This window comes from Ursus arctos, chromosome X, assembly GCF_023065955.2.
Source record: "Ursus arctos isolate Adak ecotype North America chromosome X, UrsArc2.0, whole genome shotgun sequence".
Classification (NCBI taxonomy): Eukaryota; Metazoa; Chordata; class Mammalia; order Carnivora; family Ursidae; genus Ursus; species Ursus arctos.
The window spans coordinates 60,921,390-60,928,965 of NC_079873.1; the positions used below are offsets into that span (position 1 = coordinate 60,921,390).

General features: G+C 37.1%; 1 pseudogene; it reads right to left on the reverse strand.

The window, feature by feature from the left end:
* Positions 1–1,539: 1,539 nt before the first annotated feature.
* LOC113246577 (nascent polypeptide-associated complex subunit alpha-like) lies at positions 1,540–4,569 on the reverse strand (annotated as a pseudogene).
* Positions 4,570–7,576: the final 3,007 nt, after the last annotated feature.

The window sequence follows — 7,576 nt, forward strand, 5'->3', positions numbered from 1 at the left end:
AGTGGGATTAGTAGATCATACAGTATTTCTATTTAAATTTTTTGAGGAACCTCCATATTGTTTTCCATAGTGGTTGTACCAATTGACGTTTCCACCAACAGTACCATACTGTTTTGTATATGAGGGTTCCTTTTTCTCCACTTCCTGACAACACTTGTTATTTCTTCTCTTTTATTTTAGCCATTCTTACAGGTGTAAGGTAATATCTCCTATGGTTTTGATTTGCATTTCGCTGATGATTAGTGATCTTAAACATCTTTTCATGTGTCTGCTGGCCATCTGTATATCTTCTTGGGGAAAATGTCTATTCAGGTACTTTGCCCATTTTTTAATCAAATTGTTTTGTTTTGTTAGTTGTATAAGTTCGTTTTATATTTTGGATATTAACTCCTTATTAGATATATCATTTGCAAATATCTTCATGCATTTGGTAGGTTTCCTTTTTGGTTTGTTGGTGGTTTCCTTTGCTGCGCAGAAGCTTTTTCTGTTGGTTGATGTATTCCCAGTAATTTATTTCTGTTTTTATTTCCCTTGCCAGAGAAGACATATCTAGAAAAATTTTGCTACTGCTGGTGTCAGAGAAATCACTGCTTGTATTCTCTTCTAGGACTTTTATGTTTTCAGGTCTCACATTTAGGTCTTTAATCCATTTTGAGTTTATGTTTGTATATGGTGTTAGAAAGTGGTCCCCCCCAAAAAAGAAAGTGGTCCAGTTTCATCGTTTTGCTGACTAGTTTTCCCAACACCATTTGTTGAAGAGACTGTCTTTTTCCCATTGCATAAGCTTGCCTCATTTTTTGAAGATTAATTAACCATATAATTGTGGGTTTATTTCTAGGCTTTCTGCTCTGTCCCACTGATTTATGTGTCTATTTTTGTGCCGGTACCATACTTTTTTGATTGCTACAGATTTGTAGTATACCTTAAAATCTAGGATTGTGAAATAAGTCAAGCAGAGAAAGACAATTATCATATGATTTCTCTCATCTATGGAACATAAGAACTAGGATGATCAGTAGGGGAAGAAAGGGATAAAGAAAGGGGGGGTAATCAGAAGGGGGAATGAAACATGAGAGACTATGGACTATGAGAAACAAACTGAGGGCTACAGAGGGGAGGGGGGTGGGGGAATGGGATAGGCCGGTGATGGGTAGTAAGGAGGGCACATATTGCATGGTGCACTGGGTGTTATACGCAACTAATGAATCATCGATCTTTACATCAGAAACCGGGGATGTACTGTATGGTAACTAACATAATATAATAAAAAATCATTAAAAAAATCTAGGATTGTGATACCTCCAGCTTTGTTTTTCTTTCTCAAGGTTGATTTGGCTATTTGAGGTCTTTTGTGGTTCCACCAAATTTTAATATTTGTTCTAGTTTTGTGAAAAATGCTGTTGGCATTTTGATTGGGATTCCTTTTTTTTCATCCAACAGGAAGCCATAAATTTATTAATGACAGAAATAGTATAAATTTCAAACCTAGCTGCAGTTATTCTTTTGAAACACCAAAAGACAGGCCTCGTTTTCAGATGGTTACATTGTTAGTTCCATAATAGCATTTACAATATAATTACTGTGGTTCTTCAGGGGTTGGAATGCTTTTGCTCTTGACATATTTGTTTGTGACATGATCAATTCTATGTCCTTAATTTCTACACCTGTTTCATCAACCTCTTCCTCTTAACACTCCTCTTGTACAATGTGTCTTTTCTTATTTTAATTTAAATCCAATTACCCAGAGTCCAGATTCTCTCATGGTTCATTCCCCCTTCTGTTTACCCCCCCGCCCCGGACTCTGGGAAACAAACTGAGGGCTTCAGAAGAGAAGGGGGTGGGGACTGGGATAGGCCGGTGATGGGTATTAAGGAGGGCACATATTGCATGGTGCACTGAGTGTTATACATAAATAATGAATCATGGAACATTACATAAAAACTAAGGATATACTGTATGGTGACTAACATAACATAATTAAAAATTATTTTGAAAAAATAAAGTAATAAAATAATAAAATAAAATCAATCATAGTACACACACACACACACACAAATAAATCCAATTACCCAACACATAGTACATCACTAGTTTTAGATGTAGTGTTCAATGATTCATCAGTTGCATATACCACCCAGTGCTCATAACAACATGTGCCCTCCTTAATGCCCATCACCCAGTTACCTCATCCCCCCACCCACTTCCCCTTCTGTGACCCTCAGTTTGTTTCCCAGAGTCAAGAGTCTCTAATGATTTGTCTCTCTGATTTCTTCCCATTCAGTATTCCATCCCTTCCTCTATGACCCTCTGCACTATTTCTTATATTCCACATATGAATGAAACCATATGATAATTGTCTTTTTCTGATTGACTTATTTCCCTTAGCATAATACCCTACAGTTCCATCCATGTTGATGCACATGGTGGGTATTCATCCTTTCTGATGGCTGAGTTATATTCCATTGTATATATGAACCACATCTTCTTTATCCATTCATCCCTTGAAGGACATCTCAGCTCCTTCCACAGTTTGGCTATTGTGGACATCGCTGTTATGAACACTGGGAAGAAGATGCCCCTTCTTTTCACTACATCTGTATCTTTGGGGTAAATATCCAGTAGTGCAATTGATGGGCTGTAGGGTAGCTCTATTTTTAATTTCTTGAGGAACCTCCATACTGTTTTCATGAGTGGCTGTACCAGCTTCCATTCCCACCAACAGTGTAAGAGGGTTCCTCTTTCTCCACATCTTCACCAACATTTGTTGTTTCCTGCCTTGACAATTTTTGCCATTCTGACTGGTGTAAGGTGGTTTTGATTTGAATTTCCCTGATGCCAAGTGATGTGGAACATTTTTTCATGTGTCTGTTGTATGTCTTCTTTGGAGAAGTGTCTGTTCACGTCTTCTGCCCATTTCTTGACAGGATTATTTGTTGTTTGGGTGTTGAGTTTGAGAAGTTCTTTACAGATCTTGGATACCAGCCCTTTCTCTGTAATATCATTTGTAAATATCTTCTCCCATTCTATAGGTTGCCTTTTAGTTTTGTTGACTATTTCCTTTGTTGTGCAAAAACTTTTTATCTTGATGAAGTCCCAATAGTTCATTTTGGTTTTGGTTCCCTTGCCTTTAGAGATGTGTCTTTGAAACAAGTTGCTGTGGCCAATGTCAAAAAGATTACTTCCTGAGTTCTCCTCTAGGATTTTGATGGATTCCTGTCTCACATTTAGGTCTTTCATCCATTTTGAGTTTATCTTTATGTATGGTGTAAGAGAATGGTCCAGTTTCATTCTTCTGCATGTGGCTGTCCAATTTTCCCAGCACTGTTTGTTGAAGAGACTGTCTTTTTTCCATTGGATATTCTTTCCTCCTTTGTCAAAGATTAGTCGACCATAGAATGGAGGGTCCATTCCTGGGGTCTCTATTCTGTTCCAGTGATCTATGTGTCTGTTTTTGTGCCAATACCATGCCGTCTTGATGATCACAGCTTTGTAGTATAGTGTGAAGTCAGGCATTGTGATGTCCCCAGCTTTGGTGTTCTTTTTCAACATTCCCCTGGCAATTTGGGGTCTTTTCTTGTTCCATACAAATTGTAGCGTTGTTTGTTCCAGCTCTGTGAAAAATGCTGATGGTATTTTGATAAGGATTGCATTGAATGTGTAGATTGCTCTGGGTAACATAGACATTTTAACAATGTTTATTCTTACAATCCATAAGCATAGAATATTTTTCCATCTCTTTGTGTCTTCCTCAATTTCTTTCATAAGTGTTCTATAATTTTCAGAGTACGAGTCCTTTAACTCTTGGGTTAGGTTTATTCCTGGTATCTTATGGCTTGGGGTGCAATTGTAAATGGGATCAATTCCTTAATTTCTCTTTCTTCAGTGACATTGTTAGTGTATAGAAAAGAAGTAGAAGGCATTCAAATTGGCAAAGAAGTCAAACTCTCAGTTTTTGCAGATGACATGATACCTTATGTGGAAAACCCAAAAGACTCCCCCCCAAAACTGCTAGAACTCATACAGCAATTCAGCAACATGGCAGGATACAAAATCAATGCATAGAAATCAGTTGCATTTCTATAGCTAATAATATGACTGAAGAGAGTCTGTGTGTTTTCTTGAATATTTGAGACAGCTTCACCTTTAACTTCAAATTTCTCAGCAGCTGCTAGTTGTGCCTGCTGAGATAAATCCTCCATCTTGGGTTCCCCCAAAACTATGTGGGTATCAGAAACTGGGATCTTGTAGACATCTGGTTTTGTGATGACAAAGAGGATATTCTTTAATTTCTACATAGTGACTCTCATAACCTGTTGAGGACCCAGTTTGAACATACCTTCCATGCCTTCTTTTCATTCCAGCTCTGTTTTTGCTTTTCTGACTGGTTCTTCATCGATTTCACTGCTGCTGCCAGCTGGGCTTGTTGTGTGGTTGCCTGTGTGGAATCCTGTTCCTTGAGCTCTGGTATGATTCATCACTGTCATATTCTGGTCCAAATCCTGTCTCAGCCTGGAACTGTGGCAACTCCTACTCTGTAGTAGGGATGGTTTCTGTGGCTTCACCATGCATTTTGTGAAGGAAAGGCAGAACCAAGATGGCAGCAGAAAGAGAGAGAAACAATAAGGATTTCATTGAATGTGTAGATTGTTTTGGGTAGTGTGGACATTTTAATGATATTAATTCCTCTAATCCATAAACATGGAATATCTTTCCATTTATTTGTGTCATCTTTAATTTCTTTCATCAGTGTTTTATAGATTTCAGAGTACAGGACTTTCACATTTTTGGTTGTTTATTTCTAGGTATTTTATTCTTTGGGGGAAAAGTACAAATAAAGTTGTTTTCTTAATTTTTCTTTCTGCTACTTCATTATTAGTGTATAGAAACAGTGGATTTCTGGGTATTCATTTTGTATCATGCAACTTTACTGAATTCATTTATTACTTCTAGTAATTTTTTGGTGGATTCCAGGATTTTCTATGTATAATGTACTGTCATCTGCAAATAGTGACAGTTTAACTTCTTTAACAATATGGGTGACTCTTATTTCTTTTTTCTTGTATGATTGCTGTGGCTAGGACTTTCAGTACTATGTTGAATAAAACCTGCTGGAATAGACATCTTTTTCTTGTTCCTGATATTAGAGGAAAAGCTCTCAGGTTTTCACCATTGAGTAGAATGTTAGCTGTGGGTTTTTCATATGTCCATGGTTTCTCTTAAGTCCTTAAGTTTTTTCTAGTTCAGGATTTTCTGAAATCTGGACTCACTCTCTTCGACATTACCAACTTATCCTGTTCTAGTGATCATTCCTATCAGCATAAAAATGAGGAAAAAAACCAACCCTCTTATGACCCCAACACTCCCTTTCTGTTACTGCCCAAATTCTCTGCTCTTTACTACAGAGAGACTTGTTTAAACTATCATCTAGAGTCATTGTATCCACTACCTTATCTTTGTTTCTAAACTCCAATTGGAATTAAAAATTAAAATTCCACTGAAATTATTCTTTCCAAGGTCGCCAGATGGCATCTACATTACTAATGGAGAGAAACCTCTTTGTCCTCATCTTATTCAAGCACTAGGAAGCAATCACTCTCTCCTGTTCTTGAAATACTTTTTTCTTTTATCTTCTTAACACCATATTTACCTGGTTCTCCTCTTACTTCACTGGCCTCTCCTTTTCATTTTCCCTTACTGTTTTTTCTTCCTCTGTTCCATCTCTAAATGTTGGCATGTCTCAGTGCTTGAAACCTCTCTAATCCACACTTCTCCTGAGAAAAATTTATCCAGCTGCACAACTTTACACAAACCAATGATTTTTTAAAGATTTTATTTATTTATTATTTATTTATTTATTTATTTATTTATTTATTTATTTATTTGACAGAGAGAGAGAGAGACAGCCAGTGAGAGAGGGAACACAAACAGGGGGAGTGGGAGAGGAAGAAGGAGGCTCCCAGCGGAGGATCCTGATGCAGGGCTCAATCCCAGGACTCTGGGATCATGCTCTGAGCCAAAGGCAGACGCTTAACGACTGAGCCACCCAGGCATCCCAAACCAATGATGTTTTATATGTCCCATCTTTTAGTTATATTCCTGAACTCCAGACTTGTATATCCAACTACTTAATTTAGCTCATCATTTGTATGTTCAATCGACATCTCAAACTTACTGTACCTAAACCGAAATCTTGATCTCACAAACACACAAAACTTGATCCTCCTCCAGCTTTTCCCATCTCAGGAAATGGTACCACTCTCCATCCTGTCACTCAAACAAAAAAGAGAATAATCCTTGATTGTCTTCTTTTCCTATAGCCTTACACTGAATCTACTAGACTTTCCTACAAATTTTTCCTTGAAAGAATACCCCAAATCTATCCACCTCCCTCCATATCCATGGTTTAGTCCAATCATTTCTCTTGCCTAGATTGCCACAACAGCCGCCTAACAGGTCTGCCTACTTATATTCTTGTCCCAGTATAGTCTATTCTTCAAGAGCAGTCAGGGTTATCCTTTTCAAGCATAAGTTCGATCATTTAGTTACCCTATGTAAAGACCTCCAATAGCTCTCTATTGCTATCATAAAAAATCAAAATATTTTAATACAAACAACTAGATGCTATTTTATTTGTCTCTACTCATTTCATGTCATACAACTAGCTCTTTATCACTATGCCTCAGTTATACTAGCCTTTCTGTCCCACTGACATTTAACATTCCTAGTTGTTCCTCTGTCTATAAAGGTTTTCCTCTCAGATTTCATATGCTTTCTTCTTATCATTCAAATTTCAGCTTACCATCACCTACTCTATATCATATCACCTTGTTTTCTTTTACCTTAACACTAATCATTATCTAACTTTATCTTCCTTGTTTACTACCTGTCTACTCCCATATCAAACCATAATATAAGCTATACAAGAATAAGGACTCTGCTAATCATGTTCAACACTGTCTTCTCTACCACTAGAACAGTATCTAGCACTTAATAAGGTCCATGAAGGTGGAATTTTGGTATGTTTATTACTATATCTTCATGGCTTAGAAGAGTGCCTGATGTGTAATATTTGTTGAGTAAAGAAATAAATAGTAGGAATGCAATAAATATTTTCAGAAGTAATCCCAGTCTAAGTTAGGTTAGCCAAATTTTAATTTAGACCAACTGTCTGTCTTAGGCTCAACACTGCACAAAGTGTGAGCCTTGAAAATATTCATAAGATGCAAAGAGAAAGTAATCCTGTAGACTTCACTCATTCCTTGCTTTCATAATCAGTCTCCTGTTTAGAGACACACGTTTTAGTTTCTCTCTAATAACAGCTCTCTTTTCCATCCACACTTTCTCCCTAAAAAATGTTACCCACCTGTACAACTCTTACAGACCATCTCAATAAGGATAACTCCCATGTTTAAACTCTATTACTAACTAGCTTTCACATTCATTTATTACCACCTGAGGTACACCAAATTTCCTAACCTCACCCCTGAACATGATCACCGACCATTACAGAAGAATCAGTATATCTTGTCCCTAGAAGTGTTGATATTTTCAGAATGTGTGTGATGCTAAGGAGGAT